The sequence below is a fragment of the Hylobates moloch genome, unplaced genomic scaffold, assembly GCF_009828535.3.
Source record: "Hylobates moloch isolate HMO894 unplaced genomic scaffold, HMol_V3 SCAFFOLD_3, whole genome shotgun sequence".
Classification (NCBI taxonomy): domain Eukaryota; kingdom Metazoa; phylum Chordata; class Mammalia; order Primates; family Hylobatidae; genus Hylobates; species Hylobates moloch.
In genome coordinates this window covers 113,221,049-113,233,031 of record NW_026652278.1, presented here as the reverse complement: position 1 = coordinate 113,233,031, position 11,983 = coordinate 113,221,049, and the positions used below count along the sequence as shown (strand labels likewise).

The 11,983-nt window shown below is 39.8% G+C and overlaps 1 protein-coding gene across 1 annotated transcript in view; it reads left to right on the top strand.

Annotated features, from left to right (window-relative positions):
- The window catches only part of QRFPR (pyroglutamylated RFamide peptide receptor), a 46,727-nt gene that overhangs the window by 9,392 nt on the left and 25,352 nt on the right, over positions 1-11,983 (top strand). The window lies entirely within an intron of this gene.

The following is an 11,983-nucleotide window of genomic DNA, read 5'->3' as shown; positions in this document are numbered from 1 at the left end:
CTATAGTCCCAGCTACTTGGGAGGCTGAGGCAGGAGAATTGCCTGAACCCAAGAGGCAGAGGTTGCAGTGAGCCGAGATCATGCCATTACACTCCAGCCTGGGCGACAGAGTGAGACTCCATCTCTAAATAAATAAATGAATAAAGTAAAAAACCTGTTAAATTGAGGCTAGAGCTGGAGATATAATTGGTTTTTGAGAAACATTGATACAAAGCTTGCCCTTGTTGCGTGGAAGAAGCCATTTTGTACTGCTTTAAAGTTAGCCTAAATATTCTCAGCAGTGGTGTATGGGGACCTCATTACCTATTTTTTCATCATTTACTCTAGGTAAGAACTTCAATCACTGCTTACTAGGTAAAGAATGTTTGTGCTGTTCCAAAACCCAGGCTTCTTGATTCCTTACCACTATCCATGTGAGCATTGACAAATCATGGTGTAGAGGTGCTCACTGACTGGCTGAGACGACTCTGGCCCTGTTGATGGCTGGTGCTGTGCTCCAGCCTTATCAGTTAGGGGACCCAAGATTTGTTTGGGACCTGGGTATAGGTAAAACCAGACTTGGCAGGGACCCATGTTTCTAGGCTGAACCTTGAGTCCCCCTGCTTTTTGGTAGACCTAATAGATCACTGTCCTGCAACCAGTTCTTCATGTGGGGCCTCTTAGGCTAGTGCCAGGGGAGGCATGCTCCTCTTTCTATGCCGTAGAACAAACACTAGTCTAGCAGAACCTTTCTTGCACTTTAAAGTGAGATTAATTTAGCTCCAATTTGGTTAAAAGCTCTCTAAGAGAGAAAATTCAGTCTACTGACTTGGTATAGGTAAATGGACTTAAGCTTTTTTAAAGTAAAGGAGATGGTAGGTACAGTTAGATTATAGTCTTGAGGTTTATGTGAAGCCAGTGGTGTTACCTTATTTTGATTTCCTTGTTCGGGTCAGGGCCTGGAACGTCTGTGGGAGGAGGTGAATGAATTCAAAATTTTCTGTATTTTTAGCAGAGACAGGGTTTCACCATGTTAGCTAAGATGATCTCGATCTCCTGACTTCGTGATCCACCCGCCTCGGCCTCCCAAAGTGCTGGGATTACAGGCGTGAGCCACCATGCCTGGCGAAAAGTTTTTGAACATCTCAGTTAACTTGTCTTAGAACCCCTTTCTCTCATTCCATTCAAGTTTTTTCTGTTATATTCAGTAACATTCCACAAAATTCTTTCATGCTTTGCAAGGCTCATGCTTTGAAAGACATGCCCAATTGTAGAGTGTTTCCAGGCCACTGCGGACTGTAGGCATGATGTTACCACACCAGTATTCATACAGAGCCATCCTACTGATTCCTGCCCTTGTAATGCAGGACCTCCAGCTCCCTCAACCCCTTTGTGGCAAGTTCCCAATATGACCCCAGCTGAATGTTCCTTGACTTGATTATGAAAAAGTTCAGCCAGTTATCTTTTAGACTTTTTAGCTGTCTGGTTGCTTTTCTCCACTCCAGTGCAGGCTTTTCTCGTTTTCCCTTCTTCACCATTCCCTTTATTTCTGTTCTGCCTCTCTCTCTTTCTCTTTCAATTCAGTCTTATTCATGCAAACATCCCATCCTGATATTCCCCACAATCTGGATAATTAAATGGCCAGTACAGGGAAATATTCAGCAAGCATTTCTCTTAGTGAAAGAGTGAAGCGTGGAAGAGAGAAAGAAGCTAGGAAAATTCGTACATTAATAAATTTTAGCCCTGTTATATTAATTTGTCTTCAGGTTTTCTACTTTCTCGTAGTCCTTGTGGCCCTCACTCTTACTCTTACCATATGGCTTTTCTATATATCCTTTTAAATTCATCTCTTAACTCTACCCTCACTGTATTTCCTTATTCTTTTTCCAAAGAGAAAGAAGGAACCTTGTTGGCCTAGATTTGGGGTCCAGTATGGTTCAATTGGAAAAGGGCTGGGGGAACCTAAAATAATTAGAATTATGGCAAGGCTATTTTGTAGCAATGAGGGTTCATGTGATGCACATGAGGCCTCTGCTTCAGCAGGGTTGGTAAGGACCAGGGTTGGCTTTAGGCCAGCAGGATTGACATGTAAAGGTTTATATAGTTTTGGCTCCTTCTTTATTTATTTATTTATTTATTTATTTATTTATTTTGAGACGGAGGGAGTCTTACTCTGTTGCCCAGGCTGGAGTGCAATGGCGTGATCTCGGCTCACTGCAACCTCCATCTCCCAGGTTCAGGCGATTCTCCTGCCTCAGCCTCCTGAGTAGTTGTGATTACAGGTGTGCGCTACCATGCCCAGCTAATTTTTTGTATCTTTAGTAGAGACGGGGTTTCACCATGTTGGCCAGGCTGGTGTTGAACTCCTGACCTTGTGAATTGCCCACCTTGGCCTCCCAAAGGGCTGGGATTATAGGCATGAGCCACTGCGCCTGGCCTAGTTTTGGCTCCTTCTTTAAGAAATCTCTGGAGGATGCAAAATGTGCTAGGCTTTCATGGACTCCAGAGAGGTTAAATTGTTTCTCTTACATTTACCTATGAAAGCCTGAAGTTTTTGAAAGAACAGCTCTCCATGATATATTTACAAGTTTATTTCAATAACAATAATGGGTATTTCATGTCAGATAAGTATGGTTAGTTATCTAAATTGGATTTGCTTTTATCCCAGGCAGACTTCTTTTTAAGTGGTCTTTCTCGTAGTGTCTAGATTCTTTTATTTTTCCTATGGAAGTCCAGTTGTTTCAGTGCCATTTTTTGAAAAGGCTATCTTTTCTCCATTTTATTGTCTTTGCTCCTTTGTCAGAGATTAGTTTATTATATTTATGTGATTGCTGAGCTCTCTATTCCATTCTATTGATCTATTCATCTGTTCTTTCTCCAATACCACACTATCTTGATTAACGTAGCTTTAAAATAAGTCTGAAGTTGGGTAGTGTCAGCCTTCCAACTTTATTTTTCTTTTTCAATTTTGTATTAGTTATTCTTGGTCTTGTGCCTCTCCATATAAACTTTAGAATCAGTTTGTTGATGTCCACAAAATAACTTGCTGGGATTTTGCCTTTCTTAGGTAAACATGCCAAAGAAAGACTTTATAGCGAAAGCAGCTGCATACATGTGTCTCCTCTCCCCACTTTTTACCCTCTTCCTCCTTTTTCCCCTCTTCCTGGATAAGGGTACATAGAAAAAAAATGCTTTTAAAAAAGAAAGAGAACTAAAAGAAAACCACCCATATTGTTCGATTATGGTTCGAAAATCTTGATTTACAGATGTTACTGACAGATGGGAAACTGACTCTGAGAATGGGATTTCCTTATCTTTCATTAAAAAACCTTAAGAAAATCTCTAACAAAAATCATTAGGTGAGAGGCTGATGAGCCAGAATTATATACTGAGCTGTTTGGGCTCTGCATGGCTTTCACACATCTTTCAACATGTTTTAGTTCTGGGTAGCAGCAATGTAGAATATTGCAGACAACTGCAGTTATTGTTTTTTAAAAAGTTCCTTATATGGAGGTAAATAAAAAGTGGTTGCTTCACTGGCAACTGGAAGATATCTTATTGTAGAATAAATAGTACTGGTTCTCTGTAATTTGAAAAGGGAACAGGAGCAGCAGTTGGGAGCAAAGGAAGGAAGAGGCCGTTCCTTTTACTAAATGGTTTTGCTTCCAGCACTACATGTCATTAGGTCAAGTTGTCATACTACAAACTTGTGGCCTAGTTACCTCGTGAAAAAAATATTTTAGTCTGGGAAATATTGTTCCTTATGAGCAACAGGAAGTCTTCAATCTATTGTGAACTTTTCATGCTATTTAAAGCCTGGTCCATGGACATGCAGCATCAGCATCACCTGGAAATTTTTCAGAATCATCTAAGGCCTCATCACAGACCTACTGAATCAAAATCTGCATTTTAACAAAATTTCCCAAGTGGTCCATGTGTTCAATAAAGTTTGAGACCCAGTGGCCTAAAATATATAATTACTGTGTTCCACTTTTGCTTCTGAAGAACACGGGATTGATTATTTTGGCCAGTAGTGGTAGGCCACCACTGAGCACTTTTTATTAGCAAATAGACTGTGGCTGTGAATCTCTCTCTGATTATCTATAATATCATAGAAGTAGTTGCTGCAGTAATCAGGACTCTATGCTATTAAAGCTTAACTTCCACATCACCATTATACCAAGGAGGGTGCAGAATGTAATACACTGTCACTTTTACTTGTCTGCTTTATTTATTGAAGACTAGATCCATCTGATTCAAATTGAATGAGTGAAAATTTCCTCAAAGTAAATATGGTCTTTGTGAAACTATTTATCCTGGTTTTCAGAAATTATAAATTTCTGTAGTTATAATTAGGGAAATTGAGTGCTTTTTCTCCTTTCTGTAGCGTGTGGCTGGATTTTCAGAGTTAAACCCGTGAGACATTATTGTAACAGTACATTCTTCTGAATAGATTTTCATAGCATTTTTTTCATTTGTTCATTTCATCATTCACTTACTCATTTAACTAACATTTATTAAATGCCTAATACATGCTAGGCACTATGTTGAACTAAGGATGCAAGGGTGAACAGCATACGGTGTATGTTGTGGAAGGTTCTTGGGGAGAGACAATAAGCTTTTTGGAAAATGTGAATAGTTCTGTATGCCTGGAGTTTGGCATTCAGAGGGGATGTGGTGAGAAATGAAGTTGGAAAGAAAGGGAAGATGCAGATTCTGAAGAGCTTTCTAGTGCTGTGTCAAGGAGTTTGAGCTTCATTTTGGAGCAGAGACAACACTACTGAGGCAGTGAATTTCAAAGCAGGAGTTGCAACCCATGAATGAGTCATGAAGTCATCTGGTGAGTCAGTATTAGCGGTTTTACAAAGTGGAAATACGGTAGAACAGAAAATATCAAAGAGCATTTCTGTAGTAAAAATTTTGGATACCTGTGTGTGTGAGATGATCATGGTCAAAACCACTACCGTCAGGGGAGTCAGGCTACCCAGGGGAACCAGGCACGCACAGTTGACCTAAAAAAAAATTAAACCCATCAGAACTCAGCAGTACCATAATCCTGGTCCATCAAAGTGATAATGCTTTGCTCTAACCAACTCTCAGAATTGGGATACTAAACTGGAAGAATCGATGTTTGCAATTTATAAGGAACACAACTAATTGAAAAAATGATTTACCTGTGGTTAGCTTCTAAGAAAGTACTAAGTTTTTAACCATCTTGTAATGTCTGTATGTAGGTGAGCCTATGACAAAGGCAAACCATTTTACATTAGATTATACTAAAACGTGTAAGTGATGGCTGAGCAGAAGAATCACTATCATCTTATATATGATTTCTGCCTAGGGCTACGTTGAGTGAAATATGGCAGGCACAGAAAGACAAATGTCACATGTTCTCACTCGTATGTGGGAACTAAAGAAAAAAAATGAACTTTTGGAGGTAGAGTAGAATGATAGTTACCAGAAGAAGGGTAGTGTGAAAGGGTAGTAAAGAGGGGATGGTTAATGGATACAAAAACACAAATAGAATGAATAAAATGTAGTATTTGGTAGCACAATAGAGTGACTATATTTAACAGTAATTTATTGTATATTTTAAAATAACTAAAAGAGTGGAATTGGAATGTTCCTAACACAAAAAAATGATAAATGCTTGAGGTGATGAATACCCCAGTGACCATGATTTGATCATTACATATTGTATGCCTGTATCAAAACATCACATGTACTTGATAAATATGTATAACCATTGTGTATTCATTATAATTAAAAATAACTTTTAAAAAATTAGGCCAGTGATTTAATTTCAGTTCCCCTTGTCAATGATGATTTTTTATTTTTTATTTTTTTTATTATTATACTTTTAAGTTTTAGGGTACATGTGCACAACGTGCAGGTTTGTTACATATGTATACATGTGCCATGTTGGTGTGCTACACCCATTAACTCATCATTTAGCATTAGGTATATCTCCTAATGCTATCCCACTCCCTCCCCCCACCCCACAACAGTCCCCAGTGTGTGATGTTCCCCTTCCTGTGTCCATGTGTTCTCATTGTTCAGTTCCCACCTATGAGTGAGAACATGCGGTGTTTGGTTTTTTGTCCTTGTGACAGTTTGCTGAGAATGATGGTTTCCAGCTTCATCCATGTCCCTACAAAAGACATGAACTCATCATTTCTTATGGCTGCATAGTATTCCATGGTGTATATGTGCCACATTTTCTTAATCCAGTCTATCGTTGTTGGACATTTGGGTTGGTTCCAACTCTTTGCTATTGTGAATAGTGCCACAATAAACATACGTATGCATGCGTCTTTATAGAAGCATGATTTATAATCCTTTGGGTATATACCCAGTAATGGGATGGCTGGGTCAAATGGTATTTCTAGTTCTAGATCCCTGAGGAATCGCCACACTGACTTCCACAATGGTTGAACTAGTTTACAGTCCCACCAACAGTGTCAAAGTGTTCCTATTTCTCCACATCCTCTTCAGCACCTGTTGTTTCCTGACTTGTAAATGATGGCCATTCTAACTGGTATGAGATGGTATCTCATTGTGGTTTTGATTTGCATTTCTCTGATGGCCAGTGATGATGAGCATTTTTTCATGTGTTTTTTGGCTGCATAAATGTCTTCTTTTGGGAAGTGTCTGTTCATATCCTTCACCCACTTTTTGATGGGGTTGTTTGTTTTTTTTCTTGTAAATTTGTTTGAGTTCATTGTAGATTCTGGATATTAGCCCTTTGTCAGATGAGTAGGTTGCAAAAATTTTCTCCCATTCTGTAGGTTGCCTGTTCACTCTGATAGTGGTTTCTTTTGCTGTGCAGAAGCTCTTTAGTTTAATTAGATCCCATTTGTCAATTTTGGCTTTTGTTGCCATTGCTTTTGGTGTTTTAGACATGAAGTCCTTGCCCATGTCTGTGTCCTGAATGGTATTGCCTAGGTTTTCTTCTAGGGTTTTTATGGTTTTAGGTCTAACGTGAGTATTTAATTCATCCTGAATTAATTTTTGTATAAAGTGTAAGGAAGGGATCCAGTTTCAGCTTTCTACATATGGCTAGCCAGTTTTCCCAGCATCATTTATTAAATAGGGAATCCTTTCCCCATTGCTTATTTTTGTCAGGTTTGTCAAAGATCAGATAGTTGTAGATATGCGGCATTATTTCTGAGGGCTGTGTTCTGTTCCATTGGTCTATATCTCTGTTTTGGTACCAGTACCATGCTGTTTTGCTTACTGTAGCCTTGTAGTATAGTTTGAAGTCAGGTAGTATGATGCCTCCAGCTTTGTTCTTTTGGCTTAGGATTGACTTGGTGATGCGGGCTCTTTTTTGGTTCCATGTGAACCTTAAAGTAGCTTTTTTCAATTTTGTGAAGAAAATCATTGGTAGCTTGATGAGGATGGCATTGAATCTATAAATTACCTTGGGCAGTATGGCCATTTTCATGATATTGATTCTTCCAACCCATGAGCATGGAATGTACTTCCATTTGTTTGTATCCTCTTTTATTTCATTGAGCAGTGGTTTGTAGTTCTCCTTGAAGAGGTCCTTCACATCCCTTGTAAGTTGGATTCCTAGGTATTTTATTCTCTTTGAAGCAATTGTGAATGGGAGTTCACTCATGATTTGGCTCTCTGTTTGTCTGTTATTGGTGTATAAGAATGCTTGTGATTTTTGTACATTGATTTTGTATCCTGAGACTTTGCTGAAGTTGCTAATCAGCTTAAGGAGATTTTGGGCTGAGACAATGGGGTTTTCTAGATATACAATCATGTCATCTGCAAACAGGGACAATTTGACTTCCTCTTTTCCTAATTGAATGCCCTTTATTACCTTCTCCTGCCTGATTGCCCTGGCCAGAACTTCCAACACTATGTTGAATAGGAGCGGTGAGAGAGGGCATCCCTGTCTTGTGCCAGTTTTCAAAGGGAATGCTTCCAGTTTTTGTCCATTCAGTATGATATTGGCTGTGGGTTTGTCATAGATAGCTCTTATTATTTTGAGATATGTCCCATCAATACCTAAGTTATTGAGAGTTTTTAGCATGATGGGTTGTTGAATTTTGTCAAAGGCCTTTTCTGCATCTATTGAGATAATCATGTGGTTTTTGTCTTTGGTTCTGTTTATATGCTGGATTACGTTTATTGATTTGTGTATGTTGAACCAGCCTTGCATCCCAGGGATGAAGCCGACTTGATCGTGGTAGATAAGCTTTTTGATGTGCTGCTGGATTCGGTTTGCCAGTATTTTATTGAGGATTTTTGCATCAATGTTCATCAGGGATATTGGTCTAAAATTCTCTTTTTTTGTTGTGTCTCTGCCAGACTTTGGTATCAGGATGATGCTGGCCTCATAAAATGAGTTAGGCAGGATTCCCTCTCTTTCTATTGATTGGAATAGTTTCAGAAGGAATGGTACCATCCTTGGTACCTTCCTCCATCCCTTTATTTTGTGCCTATGTGTGTCTCTGCACGTGAGATGGGTTTCCTGAATACAGCACACTGATGGGTCTTGACTCTTTATCCAATTTGCCAGTCTGTGCCTTTTAATTGGAGCATTTAGCCCATTTAGAGTTAGGGTTAGTATTGTTATGTGTGAATTTGATCCTGTCATTATGATGTTAGCTGGTTATTTTGCTCATTAGTTGATGCAGTTTCTTCCTAGCCTTGATGGTCTTTACAATTTGGCATGTTTTTGCAGTGCCTGGTACTGGCTGTTCCTTTCCATGTTTAGTGCTTCCTTCAGGAGCTCTTTTAGGGCAGGCCTGGTGGTGACAATATCTCTCAGCATTTGCTTGTCTGTAAAGTATTTTATTTCTCCTTCACTTATGAAGCTTAGTTTGGCTGGATTGGAAATTCTGGGTTGAAAATTCTTTTCTTTAAGAATGTTGAATATTGGCCCCCGCTCTCTTCTGGCTTTTAGTTTCTACCAAGAGATCCGCTGTTAGTCTGATGGGCTTCCCTTTGTGGGTAACCTGACCTTTCTCTCTGGCTGCTCTTACCGTTTTTTCCTTCATTTCAACTTTGGTGAATCTGACAATTATGTGTCTTGGAGTTGCTCTTCTCGAGGAGTATCTTTGTGGCATTCTCTGTATTTCCTGATTTTGAATGTTGGCCTGCCTTGCTAGATTGTGGACGTTCTCCTGGATAATATCTTGCAGAGTGTTTTCCAACTTGGTTCTATTCTCCCCATCTCTTTCAGGTACACCAATTAGACGTAGATTTGGTCTTTTCACATTGTCCCATATTTCTTGGAGGCTTTGTTCGTTTCTTTTTTTTCTCTTTGCTCTAAACTTCTCTTCACACTTCATTTCATTCATTTTGTCTTCCATCGCTGATACCCTTTCTTCCAGTTGATCGCATCGGTTACTGAGGCTTGTGCATTCGTCACGTAGTTCTCGTGCTGTGTTTTTCAGCTCCATCAGGTCCTTTAAAGACTTGTCTGCATTGATTATTCTAGTTATCCATTCACCTAATTTTTTTTCAAAGTTTTTAACTTCTTTGCCATTGGTTTGAACTTCCTCCTTTAGCTTGGAGTAGTTTGATCTTCTGAAGCCTTCCTCTCTTAAGTCGTCAGAGTCATTCTCCGTCCAGCTTTGTTCCATTGCTGGTGAGGAGCTGCTTTCCTTTGGAGGAGGAGAGGTGCTCTGATTTTTAGAGTTTCCAGTTTTTCTGCTCTGTTTTTTCCCCATCTTTGTGGTTTTATCTACCTTTGATCTTTGATGATGGTGACATACAGATGGGTTTTGGGTGTGGATGTCCTTTCTGTTTGTTAGTTTTCCTTCTAACAGTCAGGACCCTCAGCTGCAGGTCTGTTGGAGTTTACTGGAGGTCCACTCCAGACCCTGTTTGCCTGGGTATCAGCAGCAGTGGCTGCAGAACAGCAGATATTGGTGAATCGCAAATGCTGCCACCTGATCGTTCCTCTGGAAGTTTTGTCTCAGAGGAGTACCCAGCCATGTGAGGTGTCAGTACGTCCCTGCTGGGGGGTGCCTCCCAGTTAGGCTACTCGGGGGTCAGGGACCCACTTGAGGAGGCAGTCTGCCCGTTCTCAGATCTCAAGCTGTGTGCTAGGAGAACCACTACTCTCTTCAAAGCTGTCAGACAGGGACATTTAAGTCTGCAGAGGTTATTGCTGTCTTTTGTTTGTCTGTGCCCTGCCCCCAGAGGTGGAGCCTACAGAGGCAGGCAGGCCTCCTTGAGCTGCAGTGGGCTCCACCCAGTTCTAGCTTCCCAGCCGCTTTGTTTACCTACTCAAGCCTGAGCAATGGCAGGCGCCCCTCCCCCAGCCTCACTGCCACCTTGCAGTTTGATCTCAGACTGCTGTGCTAGCAATGAGCGATGCTCCGTGGGCATAGGACCCTCCGAGCCAGGTGTGGGATATAATCTCCTGATGTGCCGTTTGTGAAGCCCGTTGGAAAAGCACAGTATTAGGGTGGGAGTGACCCGATTTTCCAGGTGCCATCTGTCACCCCTTTCTTTGACTAGGAAAGGGAATTAATTCCCTGACCCCTTGTGCTTCCCAGGTGAGGCGATGCCTCGCCCTGCTTCGGCTCACGCATGGTGCGCTGCACCCACTGTCCTGCACCCACTGTCTGGCACTCTTCTGTGAGATGAACCCAGTACCTCAGTTGGAAATGCAGAAATCACCCATCTTCTGCATCGCTCATGCTGGGAGCTGTAGACTGCAGCTGTTCCTATTCAGCCATCTTGGCTCCACAATGATGATTTTTTAAATGGGCATGTAATCCACTCTTGCCATAAAGTCTGAGGTTTTCCATACTTTTATGAAGGGCTTGAGAAAGTATATACTTTGTTTTCTGCTTTTGGTCTTTGAATCTTGTTTGAGATGCAGTGCTTGGAGATACTGCAGTCATCTTATTTGCCGAAGTGACAATCATAAGGACAAAGCAAACCACACTGAGGAGGACAAAGAAATCCAGTGGAGAGAACTCAGAAATGTAGGGAAGTCATTCAGCTGTGGCATTTATGACCCTGTTACTGCCCTACCTCTGAAATTATTTTTATGTTAGATAATACATTTCCCTTGTTGTTTAAACCAGTTGAATTGAATTTTTAACTCATAATCCAAAACATTCTAATGAATGTATAGAACAAATACATGTAAAGAAAACAAAAAATGTATTCCAACAGCCAGAGAGAATTATGATGATCACATCAGTGCATTAAATTTAGTGTATTTATGTTTTTCCCACATGCATTTTTAGCAAAATAGAAACCTTTTAGTGTTTGTATATGTCTGTATATGAATATATTATTTGTTTACTGTTTAATTTCATTTTTTGGTTGCATTATTAAATATCTTTTGAAAGATTATTAATGATTGAATGATTTGCATTATATCGGCATACCCCAATTTATTTAACCATTCTGCTTTTTTTTGACATAGTTTATACTAACTTGGAGTTATAACTTTGGTGAACAAATGAGTACATGAATTACATAAGTACTCCTAATATTTTATTAATCATTTCTGAGGAAGTTCACTTTATAATGTGCTTTGTTGCCTGATTACCTTCACATTCAAGAAATTCTTTCTAATGCCTAAAGTTTTTCCATTTCTTTCCTGGTATACAAAAATATTCCTTCCATTTTTACTTCACGATGGGTTATTTTAACATTATGAACATAATGAAACCCCATTATTTCTGATTTCTACTTTACTGTCCTAGTGTTTAACCCAGGCTCATTTTTTTTTTTTTTTTTTTTTTTTGAGACGGAGTCTCGCTCTGTCACCCAGGCTGGAGTGCAGTGGCGCGATCTCAGCTCACTGCAAGCTCCGCCTCCCGTAACCCAGGCTCATTTTATTCTATTATTTGAAAATCTAATTTTTGTCATTAGTGGAAAGTTTAAGCAACTCAGTTACCTTTCTAAAGTTGTATTTGTAGCTATTAAAATAATGAAAATTAGAAGAAAAATACCAGTATAGACATAATTGTACACTGGGGAACTTGTTTTTGCTGCAAATATACACACGAACAGT